This window comes from Genypterus blacodes, unplaced genomic scaffold (assembly GCF_046128005.1).
Source record: "Genypterus blacodes isolate CSIRO-AG114 ecotype Tasmania unplaced genomic scaffold, CSIRO-AGI_Gbla_v1 ptg000076l_1, whole genome shotgun sequence".
Classification (NCBI taxonomy): Eukaryota; Metazoa; Chordata; class Actinopteri; order Ophidiiformes; family Ophidiidae; genus Genypterus; species Genypterus blacodes.
The window spans coordinates 3,251,621-3,275,768 of NW_027466885.1; the positions used below are offsets into that span (position 1 = coordinate 3,251,621).

Sequence of the window (24,148 nt, forward strand, 5' to 3'; positions counted from 1 at the left end):
ACACACACTCACACACAAGCACATAAACATAGCATCTTGTTAAATGCATCCCCAGGGTTCCCTTTAATATTTTAACCCCAAACTGTGAGCTGTTGAATATATTCAGACATCTCCTGCGAAATTTAATTGGCACCACTTTTAATTATACTCTGGTCACCACATTTAATTGTGGTGTGGAGACTGATGGTGGTGAAATCGTTTCAGAGCGAATCGGAGCTCCTTCACCGACAGAAAATCATTATGATATTCCTGTAATGTGCTCACGGGGACTGTGAGAACGAGCCTGTGGTGCTCAGAGGACAATCAGTGCTGACTTTATTTTAATTTCTATGAGGAATTCTGAGTATTCCTTCAGACGCTACAGCTATATCCTACATTGGCTTCGTCTCTTCTGTTAAACGGTGTCACTTCACAACCGGCTGCTAATTTGCCGCATGTTTTACAGTCAGGATAAGCTTTTACTCCAGGCTCCTCCAGGCAGAAATGCAAAAGCAACCTTTGTCTGTGTTGAGAGCAAACTGAACTTAATAAGGCGTCTCTGTCCTCACTTGACTTGCCACAGGGAAACGCTTTGACGACCTGAGCTCACACACACACGCATACTGAGAGAAAACAGCAACTACCTAATAACAAAACAAGCGTCTAGGGTCTTTTCGTTGTTGTTGTTGTTTAGATGGAAGCCAAGATTTCAGTGTCACTGGATTGATAGTTTTTTAGGACACAGTGGTTGTTTCTGTTCTGTAGAAAACAAAGGAAGAGATGAAGCCAAAAGAAAAATGCAACTGTTTCAAAAAAAATTTTGGAGTGTTAAAAATTCTGTCATCCTTAATTCTCATGTGATCCATTTCTAAACAAGCCGTTAACACACAATCTCTAAGTTTGTTTTTGTTAAATCTTGATTTGTTCAATAACACATTTTGTACACTAGATAATTGTTGAATATTTTATTGGAGATGGCAAAAACAAACCAAAACAACAAATCTATGACAATTAAGAATATTCGGATAATATGAATATAATGCAAATGTGAAATAATGTTCTAATGTTGTAGGTTTTTGTTGAATTTGAAATGTTCATTGCAAAAATTGAAAATTTAAAAAAGAATCTGAGAATTTTAAGGGGAAATTTACAAAAATAGCAACATTCTTAAGGCAATATAAGAGAAAAAGAAGAGTATTTTGCCAGATAAATTGCTTAAAAAGGACAAAAATCAAAGAAGGACTTAATGACTCCAGATATGTCGTAATGCAATCAAAAAAAGCAGGACAACAAACAAACCAACATGTCAAAAATTCCTCCACGCTGTGTCACGTCACACTAGGTTTGTTGATGAGACTCAATCACTGTCTGTGCCTGAGTGTGTGTGAGTTGCGGACGGTTGAAGTGTTCCGGCTCACGTGTCCTAAACCAGGCGGACCCGCAACCCTGAGCGCCTGCGGTCCACGGTGAGGGGGGGAGGGAGGGCGGGGCTGTGTGGGGCGGTGGGCGGCGGGCAGTGGGCGGGACTGTGGCGCCGTGAAAGCGCCGCACATCCACGCCGCCCACGGAGCGAGCGCACATCAACAAAGCTCGCAACCGGCGCTGCTGCTCTACGCGCGGCGGAGGATCTGAACACAAAGGTGAGCGCCGTGTCCGTGTGTGTGTCCGTGTCTCCCCTGTCTCCCTGCGGGGCTCTGCGGCGCGCTGGAGCCGTTTGTTCAGTAAGGAAATACAACAAACTTCTGTTTGTGTGTTACCGCGGGCGGTGCAGAGACGCAACAAAACAAGTCAACAAACTAAAGCTCACAATAACCGCGCCGCGTTCAGACTACAGCAGCTTGTTGGGTTTGATTTAGTTTAGATTTGACGCGTTTTTGCACAATTTTAACGCCTGAAATCAGCCGCTTTGTGTTGCAAATGTAAAGGTTTTATTCTCCCGCAGCCAACTCCACGCAGCGCGGCGCGTCTTTGTCTCCCCCACACCAACACATGTGTTTTTCTATCACACATCAGGGCGCGGAGTCCCTATACTAGGGTTGATTGACAAGTTGTAACCCTTGGAACAGGAAGATCGAACTCGGAGCTACTGCAGGTATTTATGACTCGACACAACGTCTCCTGCTTGTTTATGTTGTAAAGCTGCATGCAAACCAGCTCAATAACAAGTTAGTCTGAGTGTCTGGATGCTTGATTCCACACAGCCTTTGTCTGTTCCTTTGGCTTGTGGCTGTTGTTACAGTGAGATCGTTCGCGCCTGAGGTGCTCAGGCAGCTACCATCAGGGATCGGGAGTTGTTCACCTTCACCCATTGTTGTCATGTGTTTGGCTCGTCATGATGCATTGTTGCTTCATTCGAGGCTGGTTTATACCTGCTGAGCTTCAGACGTGTTGTACTTCCTTATCTTCAACTTCTGCCAACAATGAGTGAATTTCCAATCCTCTTGAGGAGCTGATAGGTGGGCTCAGACTTAACGGCTTCCAGATAAGACCTTTGTTATTTGGGGAACAGGGCAATTCAGGTGTTATCGGATTCAAATCGGATGATTAGGGTGGCTGCTGAGACAGATCAGATCCACAGTCATGCATGCTGCTCGTTGGCCTACTTCCATGTTGTTTACAGCCCTGCCTATCCCTTCAGCCCCGGGCTCAGAACTTATCAATCGACACACGTGGTCTGCAGTGGCGGTCAGTCTGCATTAATGTCAGCGGCCATGTGTTGCAGCCATCTTATCTGATGAGGCACAAGAACTAGGCTGGCGTTTATCTTGAATATTTTGATTCAGGCGGTATTACAATGGCTCACTGCTCATAATCAGTAAAGTCAAATCTGTTTGTTTCTATTTGCTTTAAAGGCTTTTATTATGTTACATGTTGGCTTGGAGGGAACGTTTGGATGTTATTGAGTCCTTAAAGTCTTGTGTGTTATTTGCCTTAAATCAGCGAAGCAATCTAGCAGTGAGACACAAATGAAGTAGTTTAAGGAATTTTCTTGAATTGAGTGAAACAAAAACACACAATCGCACTGAAGTCGAGACTTGATTGTGCAAGCAGGTCCATCTGTGTTTGCAAAGAGGCGCATATAATTTCGCCACAGATTTCCTTTTTTGTTTTGAAGAGAATAAGACCTCAAACATGACTTGGATCAGATGAAAGTGCACAGCATGAGCCACGAAGAAGAAGAAGAACCCTCTGCGGTTCAGTGTTTTCTCTCTGGGTTTGTTTGACATTGAGTCTTGGAGGCGTGAGGCGCTAGGCTTCTGCCACAGGCTGCCTGCGTCGCTCCTTTCAGATTTTGTGAAATGAAACGCGAACGACGCAGCTGCAGTTGAGGGGGAGAGAGAGAGGGAGAGAGAAGCTGATTCCTACCAATCCTTCCCCACCGCTTCTCATAATCCTCCTTCAGATCTTCTCCCATGGATTGTCGTCATCGCCGCCACTTCACACACCCCGATTTGCCTCCGCCGGGCCTCTGATGTCATCCGTCATCCATCGTTCAGTCTTTGTCTACTCTTCAGCTCTCCGCTAACGTAATTGCCCGCTGGATTACTGCTTTAGAAATTAGGGTTTGTGTCACTTCTGGTTTGCTTGTTCTGGCAGCAGTGAAGCCTCATTGCTTTGTGAGATTTCATCCTCATTTCTTGTCTATAAAATTGTTTCCTGCCATCTGTTTTTACACTCTTCTAACACTTAAAGAGATGGCAGTGGACCAAGTGGGCTATTTATGGCCATTTTGTGTTCTCACAGCTGTATAGACAGGAGCAGCTTATCTCCTATTGTCTGTCTGGGCTCCTGTGCAGCATCACTGCAGCGGCCTTCAAGTGTTCAATCTCCTGTATATTTAAAGGATATGGCGCACATCGTCCATCTTCCAATTCTCACTTTCGGTTTCTAATTTTACCACTTGCAAAGGTTTCATTTGCGAGAACAAAACAACTGCCGAGTGACTTTTCCCAGGTACTGTCTCTTTAAACCCGCCTTCCCCTTCGCTCTGATTGGCCAGCTGTGGCATACCTGAGCTGGTAACACCACAAGGGCTGCGAAACATGGACGCCAGCCAAAGCCCTCACTCGTTAAGCTCTGTGGCTGCGTCTTCTTGGGCACCGACAGATTCCTCCAGAGCATTTTTGGGTCGACGACTAGCAAAAGTAAACAGCCGTGAGAGAGGATGGATGTCATGTTGAGGCCAGTTCGTCTCTCCGCATCTATAGACTTGCGAGACTGACGTTACTCAGTTGGCAGCAGGAATGAACTGTTTGTATTTGTTACATGTAGCCTTAGCGTTCAGGGCCAAATGGGATTGAAACCTTCAATTGGAAATGGATAAATGTTACATTTTCCATTGCGTATCTGGGGCTTGGTTGAGGAGGCAAAGTAGCCGAGGTGTACCTCTACCTGGCCCTTGTTCTCCACCCGAGTCCTGCTCACAACACATTCCCACCTATGCCAAGCAGGATATACAGTATTCTGGGTCTGCCCCGTGGTCTCCTACTAACTGGATGTACGTGACCAGGGAGGCACTCTACGCGGTCGACTAAATCAGAACAGTTGTGGTTTGAAATTCATCTCTCTGTGAGGAACATTGTAATCTGGGTGCTTTCGTTGTCGTGCAGCCCGCCAACCTGGAGTGACGCCAGATTTCCTATAGAATTCAGCGCGGTGGCGTGAAGCCTCTAGGGGGGACATGTCGCCTTACATCACCTACACTTAGCAATACTTACTCAGCTTTATCTAGCAGCTGTCTGATGCCTTTGGTGAGCCGCCGGAGGGAATGGAGGTACACAGCGCCTGTGAGTTTGCTGCAGCTCGGAGCACTAGACACGTTCGCAGCTTTGAAATGGTTCTTCAGAGCTTAACGTGGCCTGGCATCTTATTCAAAGACCTTCCTCCCTTTGCTTTGGATGAATGGGGGGTTTTTGAAATGTAGCACGGGATTGTGAAGGTCGCGGCTTTCCTCTGTTGTAAGGTGAAACAGGCAGCTTTGTTTGTTTGTTTTTCTGTCCCCCTAAGGTTTGAGATTCTCTTCTGGCTTTTCAAGAACTTGCACAGAGCAAACTTTCACTGAGCTCCACCCCAGAGGAACCGCAGAAGCCGTTGCTCTCTGCCATCCTGCAGCCGCAAGGACGCCAACCATTCGTTCTTATCTAGCGAGTTTGCTTTCTTATTTGCTTCCTTTCCCATTGACCCTTTCGAAATGAACTTTTAAGTTTATTCAAAAGTTAAGGAGAATGGTTGGCACTTTCTCGTGGAGAATGTTACGGGGGGTGTCGGTTCAGTTCAAACACCGCTGGGTTCACTCTGTCGGGGTAGCACATACTTGGTTGGTTGTTCTTTAGGACACAGGGCTTCAATGGCGACTTGGCCATCCTCCCCTCCTGTGTTTTAAAAGCTGTTAATGCGCCAAAGGTAGTTTTACGTCGCTCAAACTTACAAATGTCCCTGCAAAATTATAGAAATAGGAGCTCCCGTTCGTATTGGGATGTGGGTGAGGATAAACAATAACATAGTGAGACCAATGTTGTAGCTTTAGCATTAGCTCCAAGCTTGCTACGCTGTGGTTTGGGGGAAACCGTGGTCTTTTTCTAGAACCCTGAAGATGAAGTCTTGAACCATCTAGAATCCCTATGCCACACAGTGGGATGGAAGAAGGTGGTGATGTGCAGTGGTCAGCTGCTGGTGTGTGTTCAGTGGATCATTTCATCAACCGGGGCAACATGTTCATTAGGCAGATCAATGACTTCATGATGCGCTCCGGTTGAATATGCCTCGCTGATGATGGCCGGCGGGATGAAGAGATGGATGATCCACTACATGCAGGCTAAGCAGGGATTTCTCGATCATGCTGCTTGTTGTTTCCATAACGTGTCCCGCCGTCTCTAGCCCCGCCCCCCTATGCCCTCCATACATCATTTCCCACTTTTTTTCTCTTCCCATTTACCAAAACTGCACCTCTCCTCTCTGCGGCCTCCTTCATTAATTTTTCCACTCCCCAGACGTTGGCAGGTCGGCTCCCACCTTCCCCTCCGCTTCATTTGCATCTCGGCTCCACGCGGCTGCCCAAGTGTTTTCTGGGAGTCAGGTGGCTAATTGGTTCCCATCTGTTGGGAGAAAGCGGCCTTTGCTGGATCCCGAGTAGTGTTTTGTCAGGAGTTTTGCCGTGTTGACTGGGTTTCTGCGGCGCTCTGGGGTTCTCGGGCTGTGCTCTGTTTTGTCTTCGTCATTCTGTCGCAGTAGCCGAGCTCTGGAGAAGTGCAGGAACCTTTTTTTTTTAAGGACGTTTTAATTGAGCGTTTCTGGGAGCTGATTTGTCCTCTGGGCTGTTTTGCAAACACGGGGGTGTATTAGGGAACTTCATAGCTCTGTGTGGTTTTGTTGTCTGATGTTCTGTGAGGTTTGAAGGAGGCAGGAAATGATGCCGCAGTGTGTTATCGTGTTGTTGAGGCTTCATGTGGAGCAGATAAACCCGAGCATCTCCACCGCTTGCGTGCATTGAAGTTCAGGGCTTAGACTCAGAGGAAGGAGACGGTTTGTGTAAACTGCCTGTTGTGGTGTTCTGTGCCCATAATTCCCCAACAACTATCTTTACCCCCGAGTTACTTTGCATGAAAAGATAAAGTGCAGAAGAGGAAGTGGCCAGGTCGCTTACTACCATCAAAGCAAAACAGGAAGTCACACACAAAGCTGCACTATCACTGTAATGGCAGGTTAAACAGACAATCAGATGAAAAACACTGAAACTGCAGCATGTGGACGTGACTATGAGGCTATTTTTCGCTACAATTAGGTAATTTTGATGTTTTGTCATTATAGATCCAGTTTTTTCAAACAGAAATGAGACAAAAATAGTTTGTTTTTTCGTACTTTGAGGACTCTAGCAGCTTGTTTGCATTTTTCTCTTAATTTTCATTTGTAGGAAGCCTTTTCTGTCATAACCACATCATGTGTACTGTCATAACTGCTGAGTGTGGCGCTTGACCTCTGCTGTAAACTGATCCGTTCCTAATCAACATCAGATCAGAATTTGTGCTTTGGATCCTTGATATTGATGCCTTTGACTTAACTGGCCTGTTTGCAGCACTAGCGCCTCCTACTGGTCAGCCAGAGGGAAAAATAGGGCTCAAATCAGGCCGTTTCCTTGGTGAATATTGCATTAATAGGGAGGGAATGACTTAATCTAATCTATATACGATGAAATTACTTTCACCACGAGTCCAGATGATAAAATATTTACTCTCTTAGCATATTCTATTCATAAACCTTTTAAATCTCCTGATGAATCCTCTAGCGTGGCCTTTGCCTCGGTTCCCTCTTCATCACTCTGCATCTCTGATTTTTATTCATAATGTTTGTCACATGATCCCCTCTGAGGGAGCTGTCGGTAATGAATCAATTTCCAGCTCTTTTTTGAGAGCTTCCTGACAATTGATGGCGCGCCGGCGATGACCTTCTGTAATGAGGTAAGGTCTCTGTTTGTGCCGGCGGGGATAAAGAAATAAGTGAAAATTCTCGTCTCGGCAGAGGGAGGAGGAGGAGGAGGAGAGCGGATGGACGGACGCGTCGCTTTGGCAAATTAAATTTGCGGCGGAATACTGGAAACGGCAGAGAAGAAAGGGAGAAGTGAGAGATGATGATGATTGGAGGAAACCCTAGTGTTGGACCTCCCAAGGTTATCCTGCAAATTGAGCCGTATAGACAAATGGCACACATCAGTAGTGCGTCCGCCCTGTTGTACTCAATTTGAAGATACGAAGCTTTCAGTAGTGAAACTCTGCGGCCGGCACGTTCCATTCTACTTCCTGCTGTCTGGCACGCAATTTGTTCAGAGCTCTATCTGAAATGAGGATTCCTTGCATATATACGGCCATCTATCCTTAATGACAGTGTTTAGTGCGAGTGGAGGGGAGGGTTGCTGTGAACCTGTGGCATTTGGCTCCATTTGTTGTTTTCACTTCTGCCAGAATTCCCCGAATAAGCTCCCATTTGTATCCATCATGTCCTCCTGGGTGTTCCCTTTTGTTTGCCGGTTGTCTTTTGCAATGATAAATGTCGTTATTTCAGTTTCCGGGGATGGATTGTAAAAGGGTGATGAATGGTGAAAGCTGATGCATCCTTTGTTGTCAGAGGAAAAAAATCATTTACCTTGCTTCACAATCCATTAAGTCGATGAGAAGAAGGAAAGTTGCCGCCGCGGTGTCTTTCGCCGCATATGTGACAGTGACGGAGTGCCGGATGTTGTTCATGGATGCTGCGAGCTCGCGCGCGTCAAACGCAGCGATTACAGCCGTTACCTTTGGATTCAGGCTGTGAAATTACACCTGATGATGCGAGACAGAGCCGCTTAATCTGAAATGTCTTAAAGTGCAGCGTGCTAAGTGTGTGAGGCCTGAGGAGGAGGAGGAGGAGGGGGGGGGTGTTCATCAGTTGAAGAGTCACGACAGAAAAGATTTTTTTATTCAGCTGCAAAAGGTCAAATGAAAAGTTCTGGCTTGGAATAGAAATATTGTGATTTAATACGTAATTGTGATATCTAAGTGGTAGACTAGTTGAACAGATGAGGTGTGTGTGTGTGTGTGTGTGATAAATTACCATCCAGAGTTCATGTTCTTCAGCAATGATTTCCTCTGCGACACACTTTTCATCTCCCTTGCCACAGCACCACTGTCCACACTGAGTGAAAACCAAATCTCTACCGAAAAGCCTGCTGTATTTAATACTTTCATTATTTTATTACAGTATTCCAACAGAATTGCACTGTGCACAAAGTTAGTGAGATTTCTATTAAGCCCAACCTCTGCCTGGTTGTGTAGCTCATTGTGTATGGACGGGCGGGAGGGCGCGGGCCGGCAGACTTCCCTCCCTGAGGATGAAGGTCTGGGCTGCAGTCTGGGTGTCAGACACGCATCATTGGGTCACTTCCCCCCCTCCAGAATGGCGCTGGAAGGAGTCATCACACCTCAGCACTCAGGCCTTTTATAGCGTTTTTATGCCGCTCCAACACGCCCGGAAACACGTTGACCTCCGTTACCATAACTTCTCCTGTAGGAATTCAGACGTATCGCGCTCGGAAAAGGTCGCCCCCGAGCCGCTCGCTTCATTTGCAGCGACTCAGACCTGACTCCTACATGCGGCTCAATAAGAGAAGAGATATTGAAAGTTTAGACTGTAGAGAGTCGTACATGCAGATCTCTGTTTGAGTCCTTTGAAGCCTTTTGAATGCATTAATAAATGATGTTTGGGGGGGTTTATGAATAACATCACAGGCTTTACTGGAGGAGCGATATCATGGCATTGTTAATTGTTGTGGGGGGGGGGTTAAATATCATTAAATATTGAAATGGCCACAAACCCTAAAATGCACAGAACACAGGCTGTGGGATTTGAGCACTTGAGTGGCGGCGATGTGCAGGAGGAAGGCGTGAGATGAGTGGAGTGCATAAACACAACTCTCTTACGTGTAAACAGGATAAGAAGTGGAGCACTCAGGAGCACGCTGACGCACTCTCGCCAACCCGTCTGTGGAGTCTGGTGTCTGAGATGGACCTCAGACCTCCACACGTTCGCTGACATCAACATTCACTTGTCCCAGAAATGTGATAAAGATGTAAACACGGACCAAATCAATTTTGCGTCAATGACTTGTAGTGTGCGTGCGTGCGTGCGTGCGTGTGTGGGGACCGATGTATTGATGGCGCCATGAGACATATGTGACACAGCTCTGCTCGGAACCTTTTGACCTTTTTAATGCACAGAATGATGAACTGCAGCCAATCGACTCATTGCGCTCACAATTTACACAGACAGACACCCACGCCCCTCCCGGTCCAGGTGTTGGCTGTGTGGTGTGACGCAGCTCTGTTTTGCATATAGATGAGAGCAGAGTGGGGGTGGGCCGGGGGAGGGGCGAGCGGCGTTCTGTACGTTCTGTGCGTTCTGTGCGTGTGTCTGATTAGGTCGGCTGCTCGGCGCCGTCTGCTCGCCTGTCATGTGACGGTAGAGCCGGATGGTTAGCATCAGCCCGACACCTGACCCACTTTCCCTTAATTCCAACATCTGTGGCTGTCTGCCTCGCCGGCTCGTGCACGCCTTCATTATTTATCACAGGGAGAAGCGACGATCACCACGGCGGCTGCTCGCTGCCAACATACGCTGACTTTTAACGTCGCCGTCGTATTTCTTTTTTTTCAATACAAATTTGCTTCTGCTTTCAATCTATGTAGCTCAGACTTCTAATTTTACTTTCAGATTGGACGTGGGGGATTGAATTTAAAAGTCATTTCTCCTCATAATAACTGGTTTGCGGTGGCGGCTGCAGTCATGTGGGTCCTGTGGCAGGCCTGGGGCTCAGGAGGAGGAGGAGGAGGAGGAGGGGTAGTTGTGTTAATATGGTCGCTGTCCCGGGAGGGGAAAGGTCTTTGTTCAAATGTGTTTTTCCAGGGTGACCTCCCCTGTTGAACCCAGCGGAGCTTGTTTGGGGACATTCTGTGGAAAGGGCTGCAAAACCGTGTGGTGTCTGTAGGCGAGGGGAGTCATAACACACACCCGCCATGAGTGAGATTGTGTTATTCCTTCTGCTGCTACACAAGGACACGGCCCCCTGAAGGGATGTGGCAGGGTGGAACCTTGGTGAGGAGAGAAGGAAAGATGACCAAAGAGGAGACAAGAAGGAAAGGAAGCTGTATTTGTCAAGTGTTCGTTTACCTTTTGAAGGATACAAATTATGATCCTCTTCGGTCCTAGATGTTCCATTTGATGCCCAAAATGTCACAAATCATGACCAAACAGTAATGAGTGTTGAAAAGTGAATCAGATAAAATGCTAATTAGCTCCCTGATGGATTCTTGCATTGTTAAATTCCCAAATCCATTTTTTGCCAATAATTATAATGATGATGATGACTTTATTTTTCTAGCACTCTTCAGAAATAGCTTTACAAAGTGGCTATATGTGAGTAAGTCCACACAGACTTAAAACTTGGATTATGAACTGGTGCAGACATGATTTAGTTTGTGACATGAAAGTAAACAAACTGCCCCAAGTGACACAAATGAGACAGAAGTAATCACCCAAGCTGTGACTTCCTGCTTCAAATTAACCCACGTGAGATAAAGGATTGAAATGTGTTGCTTGGTTTGTTGCAATTAATGAGGCTGTGAGATGAAATTTCGGATCCAAATTCAGATTAGTATGTAAATCATATGGATGTCAAAAAGCTAAATCCATAATCACCTGAGTCACCACGGCACAACATTCACTTCCATTCAACAGCACATGATCAATTTCCCATCAACATCAAAGGGAAAAGCGTTCAAAGCGTTTGCGGCTGTCGCAGGATAAAAAATTCACGAGTTAACGACAAAGAATCTATTCACAGGGAGGTTTGAAACTGCACTTGGACCGTGAATCGGGAGCTTTCGGCAAATCGCAGCTATGTGTGTTCTGCTGGTTGCTCTGAATGAACCAGCTTCTCGGGGATGCAACCATAGATTTTCTGTTGAATGGACCACATGTCTCATCACCCTATTTCTCACCTCAACAGCGCCCCCTGTTGGCCCAGCAGGCAACTGGGCTATTCAATGATGGCGGGGAAACTCTGCATTTCCTGTTTACAAAGCCCATATTGTGTAGCAAATTTGCCTTTGATTTTCTGTTCCTTTTAATTTGCTCGCTGACCAGATTGAACACTGATTGATACATTGCGCCTTCTCCTCCTCACCGTTCCTCTCCCCTCCTCCCACCCCTTCATGTTTTGGAATCGTCTGTCTTGGCGTCCAATAGAGACGTACTGTGTTTGGATATAGCGGGCGTCTCTCCATGCCGAGCTGCCGCCGAGCCTGTCCTCTTGCCCAAATTTACGGGACGCACTTGGCAGCTATTCCACAGATCATTGTTGGGCATAAAACAAGTCTGGAGTCTTGGTGTTGGTTCAGAGGAGAAATGTGGCTGAAATGAATAATTTTCTGTCATTAACATCCATACAGGTTGCGTCTTAGATGAGGCTGTAGAAATTAAATGCCTTAAACATGATTGGCTCGGATGCTCAGATGTGTGTCTGAGACGATGTTTTTATGCAAATCACATCCCTCACCTGGTTTCCTAATGGTGTAGCGGGAATTCAGTCAGAATACCAGAATACAGCCTCGCTCTGTCGCTGTCGCCGGGGAGTCTGCAGCAGCAACAATCCTTCGCTCAACCGTCGGGCCTCCACTGTGTCTTTCTTGCCTCGGGGAAACGCTTCAATGACTTTGCGCGCTTCCCCGTTCACCCCCCCCTCCCTTCTTTTTTTTTCTGGGACCTGTTTACCTGTTAGTCTGAACGGGCGCACAAACAAAATAGAGAAATGGGTCGGCAGTTCGTCTGAGTCTCCATGGCAGCCGGCACAGCTTCCTCCAGCACCTTGCCAGCGGGGAGGTGGATGGTCACATGCGGCGTTGTGGGAACTGACCCTGTGTGTCTGCCACACACACACACAAATGCACACACATTCAAGCAAGCATTCAGAGAGCGAAACCCTCTGCCAAGGCAGAACGTCTGTCTCTAATTTGCCATAAGAAACTAAAAACATGCATTTCTGTGTACGTTTGACATTGTGGTTTGGCTTCCTACTCATCCTGCCTCCCACCCAAGAATAAGAGATTGACAATAAGGTCATGATGCCCTTTGTGGCAAGAAATCTTTTAAATTTAAATCTTAAATCAGATACCATCAGTAAGAGGAGCTGCAGGGTGATAGTATTTTTCACACACGTCTCAATTTATTGATGAGTCATGAGGATTTCAGCAAATTCTACAAAAAAAGTGTATTAGTAGTTCAGAAACACCAAACATAACACATGCATTTTATTTTAAGAGATTTTTCTTTGTTGTTGTAGTAAATGTTGGATTTTTGACATCCAAGTTTGCTGCATTTGGACAAAAATAATATGTTGCTCTTATTGTTGTATTAACAGAAGATCCAGTCTCGTCATCGGAGCAAAGTGGACATGTGAAACCAGATCAGGTCTTTTTGTTCCCCAGGATTGACTGTTGTTTTCCTCCTGGTGAGCATGTTTCCACACAGTTTGATTTAATTGGATTGTAAATTGATCCTGGTTTAGAGCTGGAAACCCTGCAAGCTGCAGCTTTGGCGCTCCATACAACAGTTTAATCTGAGTAGTAGATGTTATTAAAAGCCTCCCTGCTTTGCCTCTGTAGGACAGTGTGTACCTGCTAATGAGAAGGAAGCCTCCAGGGCCTGTTGCATTCATTGTGCACCGTGGCGGTATAATTCAGTAATTAATTGCCGTAGTGCCTGGATGGCACCGTAATGGTTTAGAAGAGGAACAATATGACGCCTTCACAAGCTGCTGTCACACTCCTCGTCGTCTTTGTGTCCAAAAAAGGGGAAACGGCAGGATGTGGGGTTTAGGGAACATGGTGGGGGGGAACAGTGTCTGGAAAAAAGCCAACTGGTTGGAGGTTTGCGAGCCATGATATTCATTATTAATACTATGTTGCATGGAATGAGCCAAAAATTTCAGCACACAGATCATTCTGTCATGCAAAACACAGTTTGTAAGAGGATGTAGAGACGGTGACCTGCTTTACTCCAGCTGAGAGGATTCATGTGTTCATCCCATTTAAAGCCACAGTCTGTGATCCGATGAATGAACTCACCTGAACCGACCACACAGCTGCTCATTACGAGTGATGTCATGTTTGTGAACAGCGGGAGAGCAGAAGAAGTCGGCCATGAACTTATATATTTTTCCTGATTTTCCATTGAGATTGGAGCTTTAATAATTGTTTAATGCTTTGAGTCATTTATCACCAAACACGTCTCCAGCTCCTCTGATGCCAGGATCTGACTTGGTGATGTCACCTTGAGGTCGTGAAGCTCGGACATGATCGCTACTACTAAATGTTTAATTGATGGAAGGAGGAGATAATGGTGGATTAATGGTTCATTAAAATGATAATCAGTCATTGCAGCTCTACTTTGCTTTCATGGAACCCCCCCCCCCCCCCCCCCCAACACCCCCCATCTTTTGTGTCACCAATCTGTGTTTTTCCCCCAGAAAGGTCTTGGTGGTGGAAATGAAATCCGCCACACACACACACACACACACATGCACACACACACACACACACGCGCCAATGCTCCTCTGCCTTTGTACTGAGCGCAGCGCCACAGCCGAGGCTCAGAGGAGCGGCAGATGCCTCGCACAATGTAGATGACAGGATAAAGAGAGAAAGAGGCAGACTGGCGGGGAGCGAGCGAGGGAGGGAGAGAGGGAGGGAAGCGCGGAGAGCAAAGAATAGAGGGAGCGATGGAAGGAGAGGCAAAGAGGCCAGGGAGGGGAGGATAAGACGAGTTGCTCTCTTGTCTTGACATTTCTCTCTGTCTCCCCCTGGGAAAGAATACCCGATATAAATGTTCCAACCTGAAGATGGAGTGAGACAGGAGATGAGGAGGAGGAGGAAGAGGGGAGAGGGAGGCTTGTTTGATGAGCATCAGTTATTACACACAGCAGACTCGGCCTATAATTTGGTTTCAGGTTGATGTAATTAAAGGGTTCGAGGCCTCAGCAGTTTTCTCGCCGGCTAATTTGTTTAGGAAGCGCCGGCAGTCGGCGACGGGGAGCGATGCGGTGACTCTTCTGCTGCTGCTGCTGCCGGTGGTCATAGCAACAGGAAGGCCCACAGGTGTCTGTATCGATGTCTTTGTGTTCCTAGCTAGGTTTTACCGCTTTTTTACGCTTCCAGGCTGGCCAGATTCCACGAGAATCAGAATCTGCACCAGAGAGACGTCTTCTCCATGTTTGATGCCAGAAAAGAGTGAAAGCAGGTTCCAGTTCAGGTTTCCACCCGAGAAATATTACACTTCATATGTCAGCGATTGAAAAAGGCAGTCAGATGTTACTTGAGCACAAACGTGACAATCACATTTATTTTGTATGACAATAGAGGTCAGTAGGGGTCGGTAGATGTGAAGGAGCTCATGGAAAAGAGGCGAGTTCTCTTCCCTGATTGATACTTTTACTATCAAACAAACAGAAAAGCATCAAAGTGAATCCAACTTCACTCGTGACACATTTTACTTCACATATCTGTCTTGAAAACCTTGTGCGCCTCTCGTTACAAATCAGCTTTGTGTCGAAACATCGGAGGTGTCAGCCAGCGATGAAGAGGACGAGGCTGTCGTTCATTCCCACAGCGGCATGCCGACACTTGAAACGCCGCAAATGAAATTCAGGCACAAAGTGTGAATACATTTGCTGACGGGGAGTTATGAATGAGAGTGAAGAGAGATGTGACTCTGCTAAACATCAGGCAGTAGGTTCTTCATCCCTGGGCCTGAGCCTGAGCCCCTCTGTGCTGATTAGTTTCTCTTCTTCAATGTAACCGCGGATTGTTGACATTGCACATGTTCTGAATATTCGTGGAGGATTGGGGCTTTTAACCTGAAAACTAATGCAGTCCAAATCGGCTTGTTTCTTTAAATATTCTTAAACTGATCTTATTTTTAAGATTTATTCCCCCCCCCCAAACTAAGAAATTATCTTTTTGGAGACAAATCCAGCGTTGTATTGGCTCTCTTATGGTTTAATCACTTTGTATATCTGTCACGCTGCTCTGCGGCTGTCGGATTGCTTTCTCTGTATCGCATTTATCTGCGTTCACAGGCCTGACCTCTGCGGGTCGCAGGCTGATCCGGCGGTTCCGCTCCCTCCCAGACAGCAGATGGTAATCTGTCAGCTCCTCGGGTGGCCGGAGTGAAACCAAGGATCCGGCCGCCCGACCAAACAAAAAGCGTCTCTTTGCTTTCCTCGCAAGGCTTCACGGGCAGATAAACCATTTCCTTTCCACGTTTGTTGCTTCGAACCATCTGTAGTCTGCAACTGTCACCAGACTCGACCTGCATCAGTCCTGTTCCACTGAGCTCAGGCCGCCAGGGGGATCTTAGACGATGACTTTCAAGTAAAGTTTAGTTCTTAAAATTCTTCTTTTGTTACTTATTGTGTGTTGAGATGTGACCAGATCATAAACGTCACTTTGAGGAGGCGAGGGGCTTTTTCACAGCAGACTGAGGAGCTAACGAGATGATGAAGAATGTGCTTGAGAGAGAGTGTGACGGCGCTCTGAAGCTGCTGCATTGCCCCTTAATGGGCTCATTTGCATGTTGTTTCCCTATTGAGAACCAAAGTCCATTCACCTCTCTGAGCTGGCGTCCCTCCGTCTCTTTTCTTCTTCCATTATCAAGCTGATCTACGACTTTCCCCCGCGGCGCCTCATTTCTCAGCCGAGCTGACTGTCGTCCTTGGGCGCCGCGGTTTCTGTCGCCCCGTCCTGTCAGCGTGCGTGTTGGGCCCGTTGATTGAAACGTGGCGGGAGTGCGACTCTGCCGGCTGAGCGATGACATGTGACGCCAAACTGCTGATTTATGACCTCTGCAGCTCTGTGTGAACTCCTGCGGACGCCGCTGGGTTTCATTGACAGAACCGAAGGAATGACGTCAACATGACCTCAAGTCTTACTACAGAGTCAGGGGCCAACAGGCTCTCTGTGTCTCGCTAGTCCTCAACCAATCTCGTCCCCAGCCTCCTCATCGATCAACACTTGTCCGAGCTCGTTATCCCGTCAATTTTCTCACCAAACGCAGAAGTGGTTAAGGTTCCCGCTCTGCTGCAGGTGTTACTGGAAATCATCAGAATCATCCGAGCCCATTTGATTGTCTAATCGTTGGACAAAGTGCATCTCCCGCTGCTTCGCTAGTTGTTGTTGTTGTTGGTGTTGACGGTTTGCACCTGCAGCTCCACTTTGGCGCCTTCATGCTGCATAAAACAAAGGAAAATCAATTTGCATTATATGAACATGTCGCCCAACCTCCACAGGCAAAAGGACAGAGTGTCCTCCATCTGTCCGCGTCCATCGTCTCTCATGTTGGCTCCACGGTGTTGACCCCTACGGTAATGGCTCTTACTGTCAGCTGCAGGTCTGAAGGGTTTGGAAACCCGGATTGCTGCATTTCTCCCTTCCTCTGGCTTCCTGGCGGCCATGTTCAGTTCTGCTTTTGAAGCTTCTGAAAGGCGTCACTGTGAGGCTGAACCAATTTCATTAGAGCTACTTTGAAAGCGTGCGCGCGTGTGTGTGTGTGCCGTCAGGGATCTTTGCTTGGAGCGCAGGTAGCTTTTCACATGTTCTGGCCTCAGGAGGGAGCGGTGAAGGTCAGGCGTGTCAGCCGTGTATACACACCGTGCGCACGTGTGTGTTTTATGTTTGACATTTGTCTGCTTTTTCTCTTTCTGCTGCAGGGCTCTTATATTAGCCAACTTGTGTGTGTGTCTGTGAGAGAGAGAGAGAGGAGAGGGAATTCAAAGAGGGCGAGGGAAGGATAAGAGCGAGGAGTGGAAGAGATGAGAGGATGAGGATGATTATGATGCCTTGACAGGGCCAAAGATTTCATTCGGTCCCTGTCTCGCTCTCTCTCTCTCTCTCACTCTCTCTTCTTTCTCTTACAAGAAAGATATCCACTGTGACATCATCACATGTTTGTTTCCATAGAGTAGAATCTGAATCTGGCAGCATTTTCCTCTCCAGGTGCAGAAATGCTTAAACACAGCAAACGTGCTTACAGAGGAGCTTTCTGCGGCTGGCTTTCATGGCATCGGGTGTCTGTTTACATTGCAGCTGCCGGAGTGGAGAGAAAGGACGTGTGTGTGTGTGTGTGTGTGTGTGTGTGTGTGTGTGTGTGTGTGTGTGTGTGTGTGTGTGTGTGTGTGTGTGTGTGTGTGTGTGTGTGTGTGTGTGTGTGTGTGTGTGTGTGTGTGTGTGTGTGTGTACTTCACAATTTTATGCTTCAGCGTCTCGTTATATTGCGGCTTTCAACGAATTTGATGAGTTTATTTGGGTGAATTTTCCCCTCATGTAGTTCCTCCTCATCTCAGATATTGCACGGTCGCCCTTTTCTAAATACCTGTACACACTCATACTCAAGACAAACATCTAGGCAAAGAGCCGGATCACAACAGAGCCTCAGACGGCCTCCGAGTCCCTGTAGATCACTGGAAATCTCCCAGACAGACTGTGAGTGATGGATAACACCGATAGAACACAGCGGCAACCGTACACACACACGCATGCGCTCGCTAACACGCAGACAGGCGCCGGCGGGCTTTAATCCGGACACATTTCCAGCCGGGGTACTGTTCCGTCCCTTTCTGAAGCCTTTTATCAGTTCTGGCCTCCAGTTTCGCTGGCACACAGGAGCTCAGAGATTCATTTTCCAATACTTCCTCCCCAGCAGGAGCCCTTCACATAAGCGAGCGTCGATAGGACGGTAACAGGCGCGCTTTGTTTCTGCCGCACGTACAAATGAGCTCCTCTGAGTCTTTCTGTATGTGTGTGTGTTACAGGTCTGATGTGTAAGTACGGATGAATAACTGAATTTCCGGGCGTCGGTAATCTGCTCCACATATCTCCGTAGCTCTGCGGGGCTTTGATGCGGGAGCGTCGCTTGTCATCCTCCATCATGTCGTTACCGGCGCGGCGGCGTCCCTCCACGTCTGTCAGAGGCGCCGACGCCCCGGCCCTTTGAACATCAGCCAGGGACGGACAGGCAGAGATATCAAAGCCTAATCTGGAAACATCTGGGGACATTTTCCGGGGGCTGAGACGATCAAATGCGGGGATTTTGTGCACGTCTTCGTTTGCTTTTTTTAAGACCTAAAGCTGAGTTTGCCGTCCCCACACGTCAAAGGCTTGGTGCTGCGAAATGTTGAGTTTTTGGTTCAACCTACTATCCTGCCGAGTTGATTTGGAGTCTCGCCGCTATCAAAACAAACTTGATTCCAGTCGCTCTATCTTTAGCTCTGCTCTTTATTCAGGTTGTCAGGGCTGACTGAGTGTTTGAACAGCAACTCTGTCTGATTACTAATACCCACAAAATCCAGCAGAAATGTAGTGAAGGAGATCACAAGAGAGATTCGCCCCTACGACACTCGGTTCCCCTGATGGATCGGTCTCACCCGCTCAGACGGAGACCTGGCCTGTGACTTTGGAACGGTGCCAATCAGCACATCGACCGGTTTGTGTTTTCACCAGCCAGACGCGTCCACGGCGACATCGGTCTCTGTGAAATATTCCACTCCCTTGCCGAGCGTCAAACGTGTCCTCAGCACACCAGGGAGAGAGAGAGAGAGAGAGAGAGAGACAGAGAAGAGATCACAGCCATTTCTCTAACTCCAAACTGTAGCAGCAGGTGGTCCAGCAGCCCGGCTCCTCCAGCCTTCACTCCTCGTCTTGGCTGTTTACAGCACATACAGGAAGTACTCGCACTGGCGCTCGGCTCAGTTTGCAGCCTTTCACCTCCTTCCCAAAGCTCCTCCAATCTACCAGTTGGTTCCTCGGCAGCGTGCGACGCTTCCCAGGCGGCGTTTCTACCAAAGCCTTTGTCCTCGCGGAGACGAACACAGCTGCAACTTTATGATTTCTGCTGTTTGCTCACTTTCACAAGAAAAAGAAAGAAACATGTTGGAGGGGGGGAACTCAACTTTTCTCTTAATATAAAGGAATTAAATATTCTTAATTGGTTTATGCTCAAAGGACTGAGGATTATTTAAAGACATCTTTCAACTGGCTTGGAAGACGGAATTATCGCGGGAGGGGAAAAGCCTCAAAGCAAAGCGGCTGCGACTTCTCTGCAATTATCTTTGAACGTGCAGAGACGAGCGACGCCGCTTTAGCCTGAACCGCAGCGCTATCGATTGATAATTACTGTGCTATCCTCTGTGCCACGTCGGCGCGATTGCTCATTGATAGCGGTGTTGAGAGTCCCGGGTAAGGTCTGTCACCGTAAACACCGGCCCCTACCGGACCAGATAAAGGCCGCTTACATCCTCCTCACACGGCTGACCTCTGCCGGAGCAGCTAATTGTTTAGTCGTTGTCATGGATTACCGACTACACACACGGTCCAGCAGCTCTCCTGTCAGGGCTACAGGAAGCTGTTGTGTTTGCCGCAAGACTAATCACCTCTGCACATGACGAACGGATTAGCAAAACTGTATAATTACCGCTTTTGATTCTGCGTTCCAGGTCATATCAATCAAACCTTATATTACTTAACTCATCATCAGTGTGAGTGATGTTACCCGGTCAATGAATCCAAATTGCACACAAGCTCTTCACGTGGTTTTCAGCTTCTGATTGCCTGGCAACAGCACGTGCTGCACTGACCGGATGCCCTGTTGCCGCACTTCAGCCCTACTTGAACCAGCGACCTTTGCTGGTAATAACAAACATATTATGCTGTTTTATTGGCATTTTCAGAGTTAATTGTGTTAAATAAAAACCACCTGTTATGCATCAGTCTTTGGGAATATGGGAGCTGGTGGGAAGAGCGTCGATGCCGAAAAACGAATGATAATTTGTCTGCACATGTCTGCACTGATACAAAAGTCAGCTGCCGATTGATTACTTGGAGTGAACCTCCAGTTTGGATTATTTGTATTTCCTGGTTTTTCCAAATGAGTATTCCAACGTTTGACTGGCAGAAATGTTGCAGCAAGCACCACCAATGCCAACTGACTCTGTTTACGCTTCATCTTTTTGTTCTTTGCGTGTGTGCACATGTTTGTGTGTGTGTGTTTGTGTGTGCGTGCGTGCTCACTGAGACGTGTCACTGCTGTGTGAGACGTGTCGCGCTTCTGCATACATCCATCACCTCCGACCTGGAAATGAAACTCCAGGCGCCGCGTCCTACGTAAATCACTAATTTGCAAAGTGTGTTCCCATTACTGTCGAAGGATTTGGTTCTTAATGGACTCGCCACAAAATCCACCTCAAGCCAGAGATAAAAACTTTGCAGTATTTTCAGGTTTCCTTGAGCGGTTTTCCAATTTGCAAACCTGAAATTGTATAAAACACAAGTAAATGGAAACCACAGTGTTGGCTGACTGAATAGTCTATGTTTTGTTTTGGTGTTTTGCCCAAAAAAATAATGCAATTCAAAGTTGTGTGGGTCTAAATCACCATCCACCACCATCTCCTGTGTGCTTACCTCATACTGAGAGCAGAAGAACGCTCATGCATGTGAAGAAGTCTTATTCTGTCAAGCTGCGGCTCAAGTTCCAGGGATCCACCCACTGTCAACACTGACGAGCTCGGCATCGCTCACCAAACACACGAGCTGTAGCTGGAGGCGCGTTGTCACCCAGAGATTCCTGAGCAGAACACACACACAGTCTGTCTGAATTCTGCCCCAAAAATGGTTTAAATGCTTCTTTAGTGCCTCGGGCGCAAGTGTTGTGTTGGTGGAGCGCAGCTGAGTGTTCGAATGTGTGTGTGTTAGTGTTGGAGGCGTTGTTGACATGATGCGTCTAAGCTGTTGGGTACATGTCTGATGAAAGGGAGTTGTGCGGCGGAGGGGAGAGCTGCCATATCAACAGTTCAGGTAACGTCCATATGACCGTCGTCTCATTACTGCTCGACCGTTGATCCATGCTGACTGAGGAGAGAAGCAAACATATTCACATGACGTCGTTCCTTGGAAACGCTGTAAATCCCTTCTTAACTTTGTCGACCTGTGTCTTCCGCAAAACTGTAACATAAACAGCATACACAGATTGTGTGAGTGGGTTTTCTCTTGAGAAACATTGCGATCGGTTCATTAATTGCCGAAAATATGTCAGAATGAATTCTGAGTCCTATTTCTGCTGTTGTATAGCAGCAAGTAAAGCTCGGAACTCATGAAGACACTGCACAGTTTCGATTTAAACACCTGCTGTTTACTCTTTACCTTGAATCAACTCGTCACGATGCCTTCAAAGACACCAAACCTGTGTGTTCATGGTAGATCTTCTCCCTGGAGTTGCATACTTGGACTCGCTGAACCTTCTCTCCAACATATTTTCTGTTAGAGAGATTGAGTAGATCACGTCCTCGCCCTCATTTGTTTGAGTTTACCCTTAATTAGGATGTCAAGTCTGCGCCGGCTATATGGAAACGCTGATGGTGACAAGGTGACACGAAACGGTTTGAGGGCAGCTCTAAAAATGATCCACACCGCCACCCCGTCACTCTGGCCGCCTCCGGTCCTCTCCGAGAACCGCGGAGCAAGATTCTGACAAAACACTTGTGTTATGACAAGCTCTGTCTCCTAGCAACATGCTTGATCTCAGGTTCAAATTGACTGATAGACGTGTAGAAGCGCTCCCTTGCAGCACGGCTGGGATACATTTGCAGGTTGAACGTGCAATGAATCTCTAATCAGGCTCAGTTTCTTTCTCTTCTCCCAGTGTTTTCCTGTCGTACTGCTTTGAAACTCTTTGCGTGCTTGGGTTCACACAGGGAACACACACACATTCAAATGCAGACACACATACATAGGTGCGGGCGGACGTCCACACACGCATGCTCACACACACACACTCCTGCATGCTGGGTTGCTTGCAGATGTGTGAATGATGTCATACCCAGTCAGTGGTTTTCAGTTCCTACTGTGTCGCTTCTTGCGCGACACACGCCAGCATCAAACACCTACACATGCACAAGTAGAGATCTGTCTTTGTAGGTCCAGGTAGTTTATGAGGGTCGCTCTGACAACGCTTGATTTTTGGGCGAGCAGATCTCAAAGTACAAGGCTTCGTTGTTTAAACAATTGATCAGTTGTTGGAAGGAAACTTTCCGAAGAAGTAAGGCCTCAGCTGCAGCTCGATGCCCTGATTGCCCTGTTAAGGTTAAATCCACGATAATCACCCGCTGACATGTTATCTTGACTCGGTTTGACTTCTATATATCACTGATTTGTTTTTTATCAAAGTACAGAGCCATTTGGTCCACAAAGTGTGCAGCTTGTACCCAGATTTGAGTCGATGGGCCTTTTTTCCACTAACTGATTCTTCGCCGTGGTGTTTGGAGCCCCGAGCTCCGTCCTCTGCAGTAAAGTTGATCACCCCTCTGTTATTTCATAAACGGATTGAAGTGTTTCATTCTAAAGTGAGATTTGGGGAAGGAATGATTCCTGGCATGAAAGGAAAAGCACATTACAGTTTCCAATTAAAGTAACGAGTCGTTTTAAGACCACTTTCGTTTATGAAACGCTTTGTGGAGGAAGTCATCTTTGTTTTTGAAATATTGATTGGGCTTTTTCTGGCAGCATATTTCTCCGAATGGGTATAAAATGTTGTGGAGGCAATGTCCCAGTTTGACAGAGCAATTGTCCCTCATTTTATAGTTTTTAAATAATCCACATTTACATAGACTGTTCCCAGAAACAGTCTAATTTCAGATTTGCTTAATTAAGATTGTCGGGCTGTTTGAAGTTTGTGCAGAGCGGCAGTTTCCCAGCCTTTATCTCAGACCTCCTGGATCTTCGTGTGGATCTGCAGATGGAGATCAGGCCTGCGGCTGCTGAAATCGCCGCATTCACCTCTTTCATCTTAGGAAAATTGCACAGTTTCTCTCGTCGGAGATGCTTTTCATCAAAGCGGGGATGGGTTTGTGATTTGTTTAGCGGAGGAGAGTTTTCGAGTCCCAAAACTATTTGTGACCTCACTGCAGATTGATGAGATTCAGGATTGGAGCGTCGGTAATAACCAGCAAAAGTGTCTGTCAGCGTGATGCATGATGCTCTCGGGAAATGTAGGACATAGGACTCATTTCTCTGGTGCTGTAGTATGTGTCAGTGTCAAAACCTGAGATTGAGGTTAAATCCCTCGGTCCTCCACTGTCTTAAAGCAGTTGGGTGTATGTCATGTTGCCGACTCAGGCAGGATCCTGTACCTTTTTTAGGGGTGGAGTCACTAAAGCGATACTCCAAGCTCTCTCCATCCGCCTCAGACAGCCCTACTGATTACTGGCTGAACAGGACAAATTTTAGTATTAGTTTAATCAATGAGAGTGTGATGTCTGCAAGACCAAGGCGCCGTTTCAGTCGTAGCTGTGTCCACTCTGTCTTCCTGAGTGGGTTTGTTTTTCTTCAGAGAAGGTCTTCCATGGTCAAATATTGGCTTTAGGGAATGAGACACAAGTACCTGGAGAGATTTGCTGGATGAACAATACTGTCCTCTTACTCGCCTCATCTCCTCGGGGTGGGCTGTGTCCCAGCGGTGCAGGAGTCGGAGTCGGTGTGTCGGTCACGCTCGGCCGGGTCTGCGGGGCTGAGTCCATGCAGCGGCTCTGACTGCTCCCTGGCTC

General features: G+C 47.1%; 1 protein-coding gene across 4 annotated transcripts in view; it reads left to right on the top strand.

The window, feature by feature from the left end:
* The first annotated feature begins 1,553 nt into the window (after positions 1 to 1,553).
* rnf152 (ring finger protein 152) overlaps positions 1,554 to 24,148 on the top strand; it is a 34,004-nt gene continuing 11,409 nt past the window's right edge. The window contains exons 1-2 of one of the 4 annotated variants that reach the window (XM_076158294.1): positions 1,554 to 1,619; positions 1,993 to 2,071. The gene's annotated coding sequence lies outside the window, so the exon portion shown is untranslated. Of the gene's footprint in view, positions 1,701 to 1,921; positions 2,072 to 24,148 lie in introns of all 4 variants that reach the window. The other 3 variants (XM_076158293.1, XM_076158295.1, XM_076158296.1) reach the window with 3 other exon arrangements.